At 35.6% G+C, this 12,079-nt stretch overlaps 1 protein-coding gene across 1 annotated transcript in view; it reads left to right on the forward strand.

Moving 5' to 3' along the window:
* BMP5 (bone morphogenetic protein 5) overlaps nucleotides 1–12,079 on the forward strand; it is a 135,138-nt gene that overhangs the window by 21,262 nt on the left and 101,797 nt on the right. The window lies entirely within an intron of this gene.

Consider the following 12,079-nt stretch of genomic DNA (forward strand, 5'->3'; position numbering starts at 1 on the left):
AATAGCATGTCACACGTGAACTTTAAAATTGTTACAAAGTGACCCTATTTTATAAGAGGAGAGAAGACCCTTTGTCCAAAATACTACTTCTTGTAATAGGAGGAACCGGATTCGGAGTTCAAGCTATTTGCGGCTAGGCAGTGTAACTTTTGTAAGTGCAATTGGAGAGGCTATCGCTGGGATATCGCTTGAATTCTTTATAAAGTTCTGTACATTCTTCTAACATATCTTGTATTGAATTTGGAATATTTTCACTTTGTAAGTAGTAGATATAAAAATGTCTCAAAAAGAAAATCTAAATGGCCAATAAGTTGCAGAATAAATACAAATTTTATAAAATGTGTTTTAGATTATCAAAAACAAATGTATCATAATTCAGGTTTCTGTCTGATAAAATAGTACTAGCTTTCTTTTTGAGAAGCTATATATTAATATTTTTACTTATTTTTTGATTCATTTTATTTGTTACTAATGCTTAGGAATTCCTCCTGTGGCTAGGTACTTAGTAATTATTCATTTTTGCTTTTCCCCTTTTGTGCTTTGATTTCTTACTTTTCAGCAAAGCTGTTATTTGTAAGTAACAGTCCTGTGGTAGACATTTGGAAAACATGCCATCCACATTCCATTTTAGAAATAATTGCTCAAAGGCACTCTAGGTGATTGCTGAATTAAAAATGAAGAAAAGTGGAGAATTCATAGTATTCGAGGAATCTGAATTTAAGAATTAAAATCATCTGCTCAAATATACATAGATTTGTTCTAAATAATCTTAGGTCCAAATGATTTTCTGTAATTTAATCGGGTATATATAACCACAGGATAGGATGGACAACTTGTGATACCTCGTTTATTATACTATTTCAAGGTAGCATTTAGGGGATGGGTGGGATGCTAAATGAACATGCTGTTTTTAAATTGGGTCTGAATTGCATACTTTACCCCCAAATTACACAATTTCTAATTTACTATTAACTAGAATACTAGTTTGATACTAGAATTTTGAGTCAGTCTGTTTTTCAGAGCATCGTAAGGTGTTTTGGAATTACTTTTTGCAATCAGCAGTTATTAGTGACCACAGTCATATAGCAGATCCACAACTCACTTTCAGCACTTTGACCCCTTTGGAACCTTGTAGATTGATAGTTACTTTGAGGGTTACTTTGTTTTGGCTAAAATTGGTGTCTAACTGATGGATTTTCATTACACACATTCGCCATATTATCAGTTTCTCTTGACCAGTTTGATGTAAGCATTCCAAATCGTATGTAAAATTAGCACATTGTACCCCATAAATGCATTAATGTATACAGTTACAATTTAATAAAAAAAAAAAAGATTTTCCAATCATACCAGGTCAGACAATTCAGTTTGTGAACTCATCCTAGAAAAAGTGCTACATACTTCATTCCTGAATATCACTATGGTCACCTGTGCACTGATATCAAAGCACTGTTTCATGCACTATATAAACTGTAGGGCTCCAATGTTACCAAATGTTTTTATGGAAAATATGAATAAAAATGCATAAGACAAAAAGAGTAAAGACTTTTAAGTAAAGACTTGAAATTGTAAGTAAAAAATTGATAGAAACACGCCTGGCACAGTGGCTCATGCCTGTAATCCTAGCACTTTGGGAGGTCGAGGTGGGTAGATTGCTTGAGCTCAGAAGTTCAGGACCAGCCTGAGCAAGAGTGAGTCCCTGTCTCTACTAAAAATAAAAAAAAGTAGCTAGTTGCTTTGGCGGGCTCCTAATAGTCCCAGCTACTTAGGAGTTTGAGGCAAAAGGATTGCTTGAGCCCAGGAATCTGAACTTGCTGTAAGCTATGATACCACAGCCTTCTCCTCCGAGTGACAAAAAAAATGATAGAAAAAGAATTGTAGTATGAACTTTTACTGTAAATTTAAACTGTATATGCACACACACAAATGTAATGAAGTGCTTAAATAATACAATTAATAAAATAAAATCTCTATATAACAAGGATTATACCTTGGAAAACAAGGACTATACCTTGAAATACATTGACATATATCAAATCATGTAGAGAATACATTGTTTTGAGATTCCATGGAACATTTAAATAAACCTTATGGAACATAAATTTTAAAATATTGTAAAAGTTATAGATAACCAATAAGCACATAAAAACTTGTTCAACACCTTCAATTTTAAGAAAAGTGCTAATTGAAACTACAGTGCACAACATAAAAATGGCTAATATGGAAGAATAAATTAAAAAAATTTCAAATTCAGAATACCCAGAATACCAAATATGACAATGATACAGAGTGACTAAAACACTTTTTATTGCTGGTAGGGATGCAAAATGACAGCTGCTTAGTAAATAAATCTTGGAATTTTCTTGATATTTAATACACATGTGCCATTGTGACATGGAAATCTCACGTCTAGGTATTGACACCAGAGATATGAAACCAGTTTTACACCCTAGCCTATACATGAATGTTTATAGTGACCATATTCATAATTCTCTAGAACTAGAAACAATGTCCTTCAATAGCTAAGGTTACATGCATTTAATAGAATTCTCAACAATAAAAAAGAAAAGAACTATTGATACATGCTAAAACACGGAAAACCTAAAATAATCATGCTAAGTAAAAATTATGAGGCCGCAAATCTGTATATTGTCTGGTTTCATATAGAGGAAATTCAAAGACAAGAAAAATTATAGAGATGGAGGCAGATTTGTTTGTGAGAGAGTAAAAGTAAAGTTTTCATTATGAAAGAGCTACTGGCAGGTAACGGAGCTGTTCTGTATCTTACTTGGGGTGGTGGCCACATAATTCTGCATTTGTCAAAAACCATACAACTAGTAGTAAATTTTATTTGTAAAAGCAGATTACATAAGGCATTTTTTATTCCATACTTACAGTTAAAATATAAAATAACTATTTAAAATACATATCTGAACTAAATTAAGAGTAAAAATTCAATATTTAAGGGGTAAGATTCAGAAAATACCATACATAAAAATCGTTCAAAATGTAAGAGTGGTTGGTAAAATATGTCTCCAGAACTTTTATATTATAACAAAAAAGTGGGAATAAATGTATATTCATGAACATTTGACCCTACATACTTCATTAAATCTTTAAAAAATGACATAAAATAACAAAAGGAAATGTGCTGAATTAGAAAACAAGACTATAGAATTAATTCAACTAAGTGCTGTTGATTTGGAAGACCAAATAATCAACAAAATTCTTATAAGTATAATAAAAATAGAGAAAACCTCAAACTAATAAAAAGATAAATTATGTCAATCTGTCTTCACTTCTATTTGATCAAAAAGTAATTTTAATACTGAGACATTTCTTTCAAGCAACAGACATACAAATATAAAAAATACTAAAAATAAGGATTCATGTAAAACCCTTTTGACCATCAATCCCAGAAATGGCAATATGGTTTTTCTTTATTTGGATCATTTCTATTGGCTTTCAGAAATTTAAATTTCTGCTGAAATATCCTAATGAAAAAATTTATAATAAGACTCTACTATATTTGGCAAAAAAATGTCTGAAATTTATAACGTTTTAGAATTTTTCAAGCTTGCTTGGGGTACTATTTGGCTCCCCAAGTCATATGGAAATACATATTCCTGCATGTAAATAGAAGCTTTGATATCAGCCATGATAGCATAGTGAGTGTAAAGAAGAAATATAAGTGTACTCATATTTTTACTCACCACATGTGTATTGGTGGGTTTGATTGTATAACCAGCAGTTCTCCATGTTAACTTCCATAGACTGCAATGCTTATTAAAGGATAAATAATAAAAATGTGCTAATTGAAAGCTTATGTATGTGTATGAAAATACTACAGTTATGGCAGAAATTTTTTAAACTCCCATCAAGACAAATTTATTTTCTGGGAGGAGTATCTTTTTTTTTTTTTTTTTTTAGAGACAGCATCTCACTTTGTAGCCCACCATAGAGTACTATAGTGTCACAGCTCACAGCAACCTCCAACTCCTGGGCTTAGGTGATTCTCTTGCCTCAGCCTCCCCAGTAGCTGGGACTGCAGGTGCCCGCCACAAGGCCTGGCTATTTTTTGTTGCAGTTTGGCAGGGGCCTGGTTCAAACCCGCCACCCTCAGTATATGAGGCCTGCGCCCTACCCACTGAGCCACAGGTGCCGCCCATCTGGGAGGAGTATTCTATCACTGACAGTGTTTAGAATTGCTGAGGCCTGGTAGTAATATAAAGTAGAGTGACTTATAGTTGGTTTTATGAATGTTTTTAAATTCTCTAAAGAAAATAATCTCTTTTTTTCCTTTTTCTTTCCTAAAATTTGAATTTGTTTCCTGTTAGAGAAAGAGAGAGAGAGACACACATAATAGAAAGATGTTTTCCTCATATCAGAGATAATATCTATCACAAATTAACAGCCAATGTAATAATAAAAACACATCTGATAAAAGTTTTCAAAAAGAAAAAAGGAACAATAAAACCACAACTGTAAAAACAAATCAACGCGCTGGTTGTCACCATTCATAATAAACACAGGTTTGAAGGTTTTGATAAAGCTACAAGTCTAGACAATGAATAATATTGCTTACTTCAGGAATCAGCTGAAAGGTACTGAAAATAAAGTGAGCAGAAATAAAATTAAAAGTAAGAACACAATGTATTTCTTCTACATATATTGCAAGCAAGTAGAGACAATGAAAAAATTTAGTGACATAGAGAAATGTCAGCATAACAGTGTTGACAAGAACATGTTTACGACTAAACTTCATATAAATAAAAGAAGCATAAATTCAGAGATAAATCCTTTTCTGAATGAGAAAAGGGATATAGTCTTTCTATCTAAATGTATATTGAGTTACTGAAACTCTTAACTAGATCTTTGATTTTGATAAAAAAAAAATAGCTGGGCGTTGTGGCGGGCTCCTATAGGCCCAGCTACTTGGGAGGCTGAGGCAAGAGAATCACGTAAGTCCAAGAGCTGGAGGTTGCTGTTAGCCATGTGATGCCACAGCACTCCACTGAGGGCAGTAAAGTGAGACTCTGTCTCTACAAAAAAAAAAAAAAAAAAAAAATATATATATATAAATTCATCTTGAAATAAAAAATCAAGTAAGAACCAGTGAAACAATAAGTTTAAGAATGTTCCTACCAAATTTGAACATCTTTTAATGCTACCACAATATAAGCAATATAGTACTTGTGTATAACAGGGGCTATGAGTATACCCAGGAAACAAGAAGGCCAAGAAAAAAACACTCTCACATATAGTAATTTAATAGGTGATGGCTACACGTTTAAAACTCAAAGGGGAATTAAGTCTTACTTAGTTAATTAAATACTGCTTATTTTGAAGCACTCGTTAGGGAAATAATTTTCTGCTGTAAATGGAAATAGAAAACATCTTGGCAAAAAGATAGTGAGATTTAACTAGATAACAAATGAGCAATTTCTCTGCGTAAGAAAAGGGAAAGATAATTAAAAGACCAGCAACTGATTGGCAAAAAATGTTTGGAATCAATATAAAATATAAGTGTTATAAATCAAATGTTTACTGAGATTATATAAACAAAAGTACAGTATTGAGGACTTCAGTAGATAAGAGAGCAGAAAATTTAATAGAGAGAGGAGTCAAACCACTGTGAAGGAATTTATAACTACTTAAGCATGCATTTCGAAAATATTACACAAAATGCTTGAGAAGACACGAACCAATACCCTAACAGCTTAATCTTTGGGTTGTAAATTTTTAAATTTTCTTCTTTATATTTTGTTAGTAATTTTGCAAATGGTATATAGCAATTGCATACGTTTATGGTATGACTGGAAATAAATGTTTTTAAAATGTCTGCACCAAAGTTTCTTTATTTTCTGTATTTTAATAAGGGTTAAAGTTTTTCTGGATGTTTTCCTTCCTTCTTTTCTTTTTTTATTGAACACCTATTCATTCATTCATTCAAGCAGGATTTTATATAGCGGGATGCTTTAATTGGATCGGTTTGAATATAGTAAGGGTAGATAGACATATAAACAGAAAAAGTTAAATTTATTTTACTAAGAAATGCCTGCATATAAAAAAGTATCTTTTGGGGAGGGAGTGGGAGGAATCAAAATTTCAGTTAAAAACATTTTTTTTGAATGCACTGCAAAATTAACCATCTTTGTCTCTCTGTAGCATCACACACTTAAGATGTCTTTGCAATGAAACACACTTCCTAAAATAGGACACAACAAACTTAACCAAAAGGAGATTTTTCTGTACATATTATGCGTATTTTTTGGGACTTACTGGAGGAAACAGATTTCTTCTTATTAGATGCTTCCTATGACATTAGATCAAAGTATTAAGATTATAGGTATGGCTAATGTTGACAATTAAAATTGACTTTTATAATACTTAATCCTCTTAAGCTGATATATATTTTTTATCAAAATTATACTTGCACCTGTTTTAAATTGTGATATGGAGTCTTGTTGAGAAAGGCAAATCGTCTTTATTTTTGAAGCTTACGTGGGCCTTTGAAGACCATTGGCTCTGCTGCCCATTCTTGTCTCCAGATATACTTCAAATAACATTCCCTGCCAGTGAAAGCTCGCTTCCACACCTCTTCTGGAGGGATTCCTACCTTCTTCCTCTGTGCGAGAACTGGCTCTGGACAAGCCTCCTTATGCTCGCTTTCTCTATTGTTCCTGTCTGTTGCTCATAAAAGCATTGGCCTCTCTCCCTTCTGCTTTGGCATTAAGATCCAGGACTAAAAGAAACCAGGTTGTCTACAAGCGACCTGTTTACTGTCATAAAACACAATCATTTCCTTAAAGAAAAGGTTGCACAGAGAATGCCTGGCTGCTCAGCATGGAGAAAGAAAAATTAAGAGAAAAAAATTATAAATAGCTTTTCCCCCTCATTCTATTAAATAAGTGGGGAAAAAGCCCATAACACGTACATTTCATGGCACCGTGCTTTGTGCTCTAGGAATATAAAGAAGGATAGGACACAAAACCTCTTTTAAGAAGTTTACAATGTTTGAAAGATCAGAACAATAACTTTAGATAGTTAGAAATAACTATCTTTTGCCATTCGCCTGCTATGCAATCCACAAAATGCTAGACGCTGTGGATACATTTTGTTTCTTAAAACATTCTATATCCTGTAAGTTAAGTCTGGTTTGTTACCTATCCTGGGTGAGGAAATTGAGGCTTGGGGTGGGAGAGGAGCCCAATCTCCTAACTGCTGTGCAAAATGGACTCCAGATAAACATTTAGTAGATGCTAAATAAATGTGAAAGAATTTATTATGATAAAAAATACAGAGAATAATTATGATGTATGGAAGTGCCACTATCAAATAAGCACTACTATGAGTGCTTTGTTGGAAGACAACATGATTAGTGTCACCAGAGAGAGGGTTGATGGAAAACACACGTACAAAATAAGGCTTGCACTGGACAATATTTGGGACAGCAAAGTTGTGTGTGCAAATATAGGGTATGTATATATAACTGGGGCCCATTTCTCTGCCAGGGTCTATTGTACCTACCATCTATCTTCCTATTTACTTAAATATCTATGGAAGTCTATATATTTATGTGTATATATATATATATACTTTCCTATTAGGTAAAAATAGTTAACATTTATATACTACTTGTTATTTGCTAGGCATGTCCTAAGCAATTTATATCTAGTATTTAATTCTCAAGAAAAATGACGATAAATAATAATAAAAATAATAGATATTATCAGCCCCCATTTTAAAGACAAATAAAAGTATGGAAAAGTTAAATAATTTTTTTAAGATTGCGTAGCTAGTAAATGGCTCCTGGGATTTAGTCCAGATTCTTCATGAAAAAGGGATGCATTAGGGATAAACTTGAAGTCCTGTTCTAGGTTAAAAAGCACAGCACTGACGGAACTTGATAAATGCCATTTTTACAAAAGGCTTTAAAATTCTTGTTTCCCTGTAAGTTTAAAAGGAAACAAAATCATCAGTCCACCACAAAACGTACTGCAAGTTTTGGCTCTGTTAGTAGAGCCGGTTACCCAGAGTAGAAGAGAAATAGTCCTGTTCTACTTGTTGCCCAGGAATTCTAGGATACTTTTCATTCAGTTTTGATCTTCATAATTTAGGAGATAAGGAGAGAAAGCTAAACAAATTCACAGGAGGTGAATCCAGAATATGAGGGTGCTCATTATTTTCATTAGTTCAAGATTGCTTAAAGGAAATCCTTTGAAAGCTTTCCATCAGACGTAGGATAAAGGCCAAACTCCTTCCTCTGTTCTGCAAGGCCCCAGGTCATCTTATTTTTGGTTAACTTTCGTACTTTTTCCCGTAACTCTTCCTGCGGCTCATCAGCTCCAGTCTGCTAATCTTTTTCTTCCTTAAATCAGCCAAACACTATCCTTCTTCAGAGTTTGCACCTGCCTAAATATTTATGTCTGTTGCTCACACTCACTGTCCTCAATTGCCACTTCCTCAGAGATTTATTCCTCCACGTTATCTTATCTAAGATAGCATTTATATCACTCCGCATATCCTGAGATGCATGTGAACATGTATGCGTAAATGTATGGACCCATGTGTGTACACGCATGTACACCACAAGAATGCATGGACCACCCCTGATCCACCATCTAACATTATTTATCTGTTCATCAATTCTGAGCCATTGCTCTCACACTTTCTCCATAAGGACTGGGACTTTCTCCATGTTCTTCACTGCTATGACTCCAATCCCTAGCAGGATGCCTGGCACACAGTAGGCTGTCAATAAGTATTTAACAAAGGAGCAAATAATTGACCATTTAGCTTGGAAAAAGGAAAAACGCAGTTTGGCTAATTGTTATCCTTACATATTTTTATTGATTTTGCATGGCAGTATAAGAAAAAATAGGAATAAAGCTGAATTACTGGTGATCACATTTGTGTTTAGGATGAACATGGATTTTATAACAGTCCTAGATGTCCAAAGATGAAGGGAACATCCCTGTAATTAAAGATGTTCAAGCAGAGTGGCCTGATCTCATAGATTAGATTTCGAGGGGCTCGCACTTAATGAACTTTGAGAGCTGATCTAACCCTGAAGTCTTTTATTTTAAAGACTGGAAAGAAGAAAAAGGTGATGCCTGGAGTATCCTTTTCCTATTGATGCCTGTCTTTTATTTAGAACCATAACATTTTAGCTGACAGAGACTGAAGATCACATGAAAAATGAAATAGAAACTTAGGAAATGATATTATCCCTCCCAACCCCAAGCAATACACTTGGTGGTGATCCACGGGCCACAGCATAAGGTCCCAACTCCTCAGTTGTCAATAAATATTTATTAAGTTTCAACTACATGGCAAGCCCTGTTTTCAACCTTGCTATTTTCAACAGCAGGAAACAAGGATAAACAAGGCTTTCTTCTCATTGTGATGCCACTCGTCATCTGGTTGCTAGATTTACACGTATGTGTTTAAATGCATGTGTGTACATTGAATGTATGCACAGTAGGAATATACTGAGTCATGAGTATTGTATTAATCAGCTAAATTTTGTGTATTACTAATGAAAAAAGATAGGGAATAAAATGCAGTGATTGGGAAGCAGTATTTCCTTTGTTTACACATTTGCATTCTTTTGGCCCTTGAATGATTATACCAAAGTGACAGCAGTTGGTCAACCAGAAACTGGCTGCATTTTTGCAGGATATTTATTCATTCATTAGGGTGGTCTTCCAGGAAACAGAACAACAAACAGACCATTTTACAAGCAGGGTTATAGAAATATACACAAAGAGGCATTCTGGTTGAAAGTAGAAACTTTTGACCTATACAGGAAAGTCTAAATGGGAGTTAAGCTACACCAGTCATTTTGACTAAGAAAGTAAATAAGGAATTTTAAAAAGTTGTTTTTAAAATAATAGCTTAAGAGCCTAGCTGCATACATTAAAATCCAATTAATTATTCTTCTAAGGAAAATTAACTGCAGTAGAACAAAAAGCACCCTTCATTGAGAATATTGGTGATCTCTATGAAGAGAGATCTTAAAAATCTTTTTGAAATGGCACTGGGACTTGAGATCGGCACCCTCTGGGACCTCCGGAACAGCTGCCCCAGGACCCGTGATTCATACTGTCCCACCTCTGGCAGAGCTGCGCTGGGACACATGATCAGCACCCTCCTGGACTGGATCTGGGAAGAGCTGTGCTGGGAACCTCCTGGACCTCCAGAAGAGCTGAGCTGGGCCCCACCGAACCCTGGTAAGAGCTGCACCGGGACACGCTACCCCACCCGCCGCTCCTCCCCACACCATGACCGGAACTCTGGGAGCAGCGCAACCCTGTGTCCTCCCTCCTGAACCCTCCCTACCTCCACACTGCCCGCTCATCTGGCCAGGGACTCTGGTAGCCATGTGCCCTCCGGAGCCCTCCCTGCCTCTGCCCGGAGCTGTTCTCCTGGCCAGAGACTGCTGAAGCCTTGGGCCCTCTGTGCCAAAGTCACTGGGAGCCAGGCACTCCCAGAACCATGTGCACCACCCCCCACCCTGTTGCTGGATCCGGGGGTGTCACACTCCAGAGCTGCTCTCACAACCAGAACTCCCTGGCCCAGAAGAGCTACACAGGGTCACTCCCTACAAAGATCCAGCAACACTAGAGTGATTCCCATGGGGTCTAATCTTGGAGAGAACCACCCCAACTCTGAGGATGGCCAGAGGAAATGGGAAAAACAATCATAGATGAAATCAAAGGAAAAACTCTGGCAATATGAATAATCAGAGTAGATCAACTCCCCCAAGGAACAATGGGGCAGACACAGCACAAGATCCCGTGCACAAACAAATAGCTGAGATGTCAGAAATCGAATTCAGAATCTGGATAGCAAATAAGATCAAATTAGAATTCAAAGCAGTAATCCAAAAGATGTCTCAAGGATTCAACGAATTCAAAGAACAAATGACCAAAGATTTTGACATGTTGAGACAAGAAGTTGCAGCCCTCAAAGATCTGAGAAACATAGTAGAATCCCTCGGTAACAGAATGGAGCAAGCAGAAGAAAGGATTTCTGACATTGAAGACAAAGCTTTCGAACACTCCCAAACTCTCAGAGAGGAAGAGAAATGGAGAGCAAAAACAGATCACTCTCTCAGAGAGCTCTGGGATAATTCAAAGAAAATCAATATTCATCTTATAGGGATCCCCGAAAGTGATGAAGTGGCTTCACAAGGCACAGAGTCTCTTCTCCATGAGATTATGAAGGAGAACTTTCCAGACATGCCAAGAGATTCTGAAATTCAGATAGCCATCAGTTTCTGAACTCCAGCACGACTCAACCCAAATAAGACATCCCTCAGACACATCATAATCAATTTCACTAAAGTTAATATGAAGGAGAAAATTCTGAAAGCAGCCAGATGAAAGAAAACCATTACCTACAAGGGGAAGAATATCAGAATAACTGCACATCTCTCTGCTGAAACCTTTCAAACTAGAAGAGGATGGTCATCAACTTTTAATCTCCTAAAACAAAATAACTTTCAACCCAGCTAAACTGAGTTTCATTTACGACGGAAAATTAAATACCTTAATGACATTCACATGTAGAAGAAATTTGCCACAACTAAATCAGCTCTCCAGGATATTCTCAGACCTTTCCTCCATAAAGACCAGCATAATCCTCTACCACAAAAGTAAACCCACCTAGAAAATTTTGATCAAATTCTAACTTCCACAGTTGCAAAAGGATTAAAAATGTCCACCGGACTCTCAAAAGGTTTATCAATATTCTCAATTAATGTGAATGGTTTAAATTGTCCTCTAAAGAGGCACAGGTTGGATGACTGGATACAAAAACTCAAGCCAGATATCTGCTGCATACAAGAATCTCATCTTACATTAAAAGACAAATATAGACTCAAGGTGAAGGGATGATCATCTATACTCCAGACAAATAGAAAGCAGAAAAAAACAGGCATTGCAATCCTATTTGCAGATGCAATAGGCTTTAAACCAACCAAAATAAGGAAGGATAAGGATGGACCCTTCATATTTGTTAAAGGTAATACTCAATATGATGAGATTTCAATTATTAATATTTATGCACCCAA

The sequence above is a fragment of the Nycticebus coucang genome, chromosome 9, assembly GCF_027406575.1.
Source record: "Nycticebus coucang isolate mNycCou1 chromosome 9, mNycCou1.pri, whole genome shotgun sequence".
Lineage (NCBI taxonomy): Eukaryota > Metazoa > Chordata > Mammalia > Primates > Lorisidae > Nycticebus > Nycticebus coucang.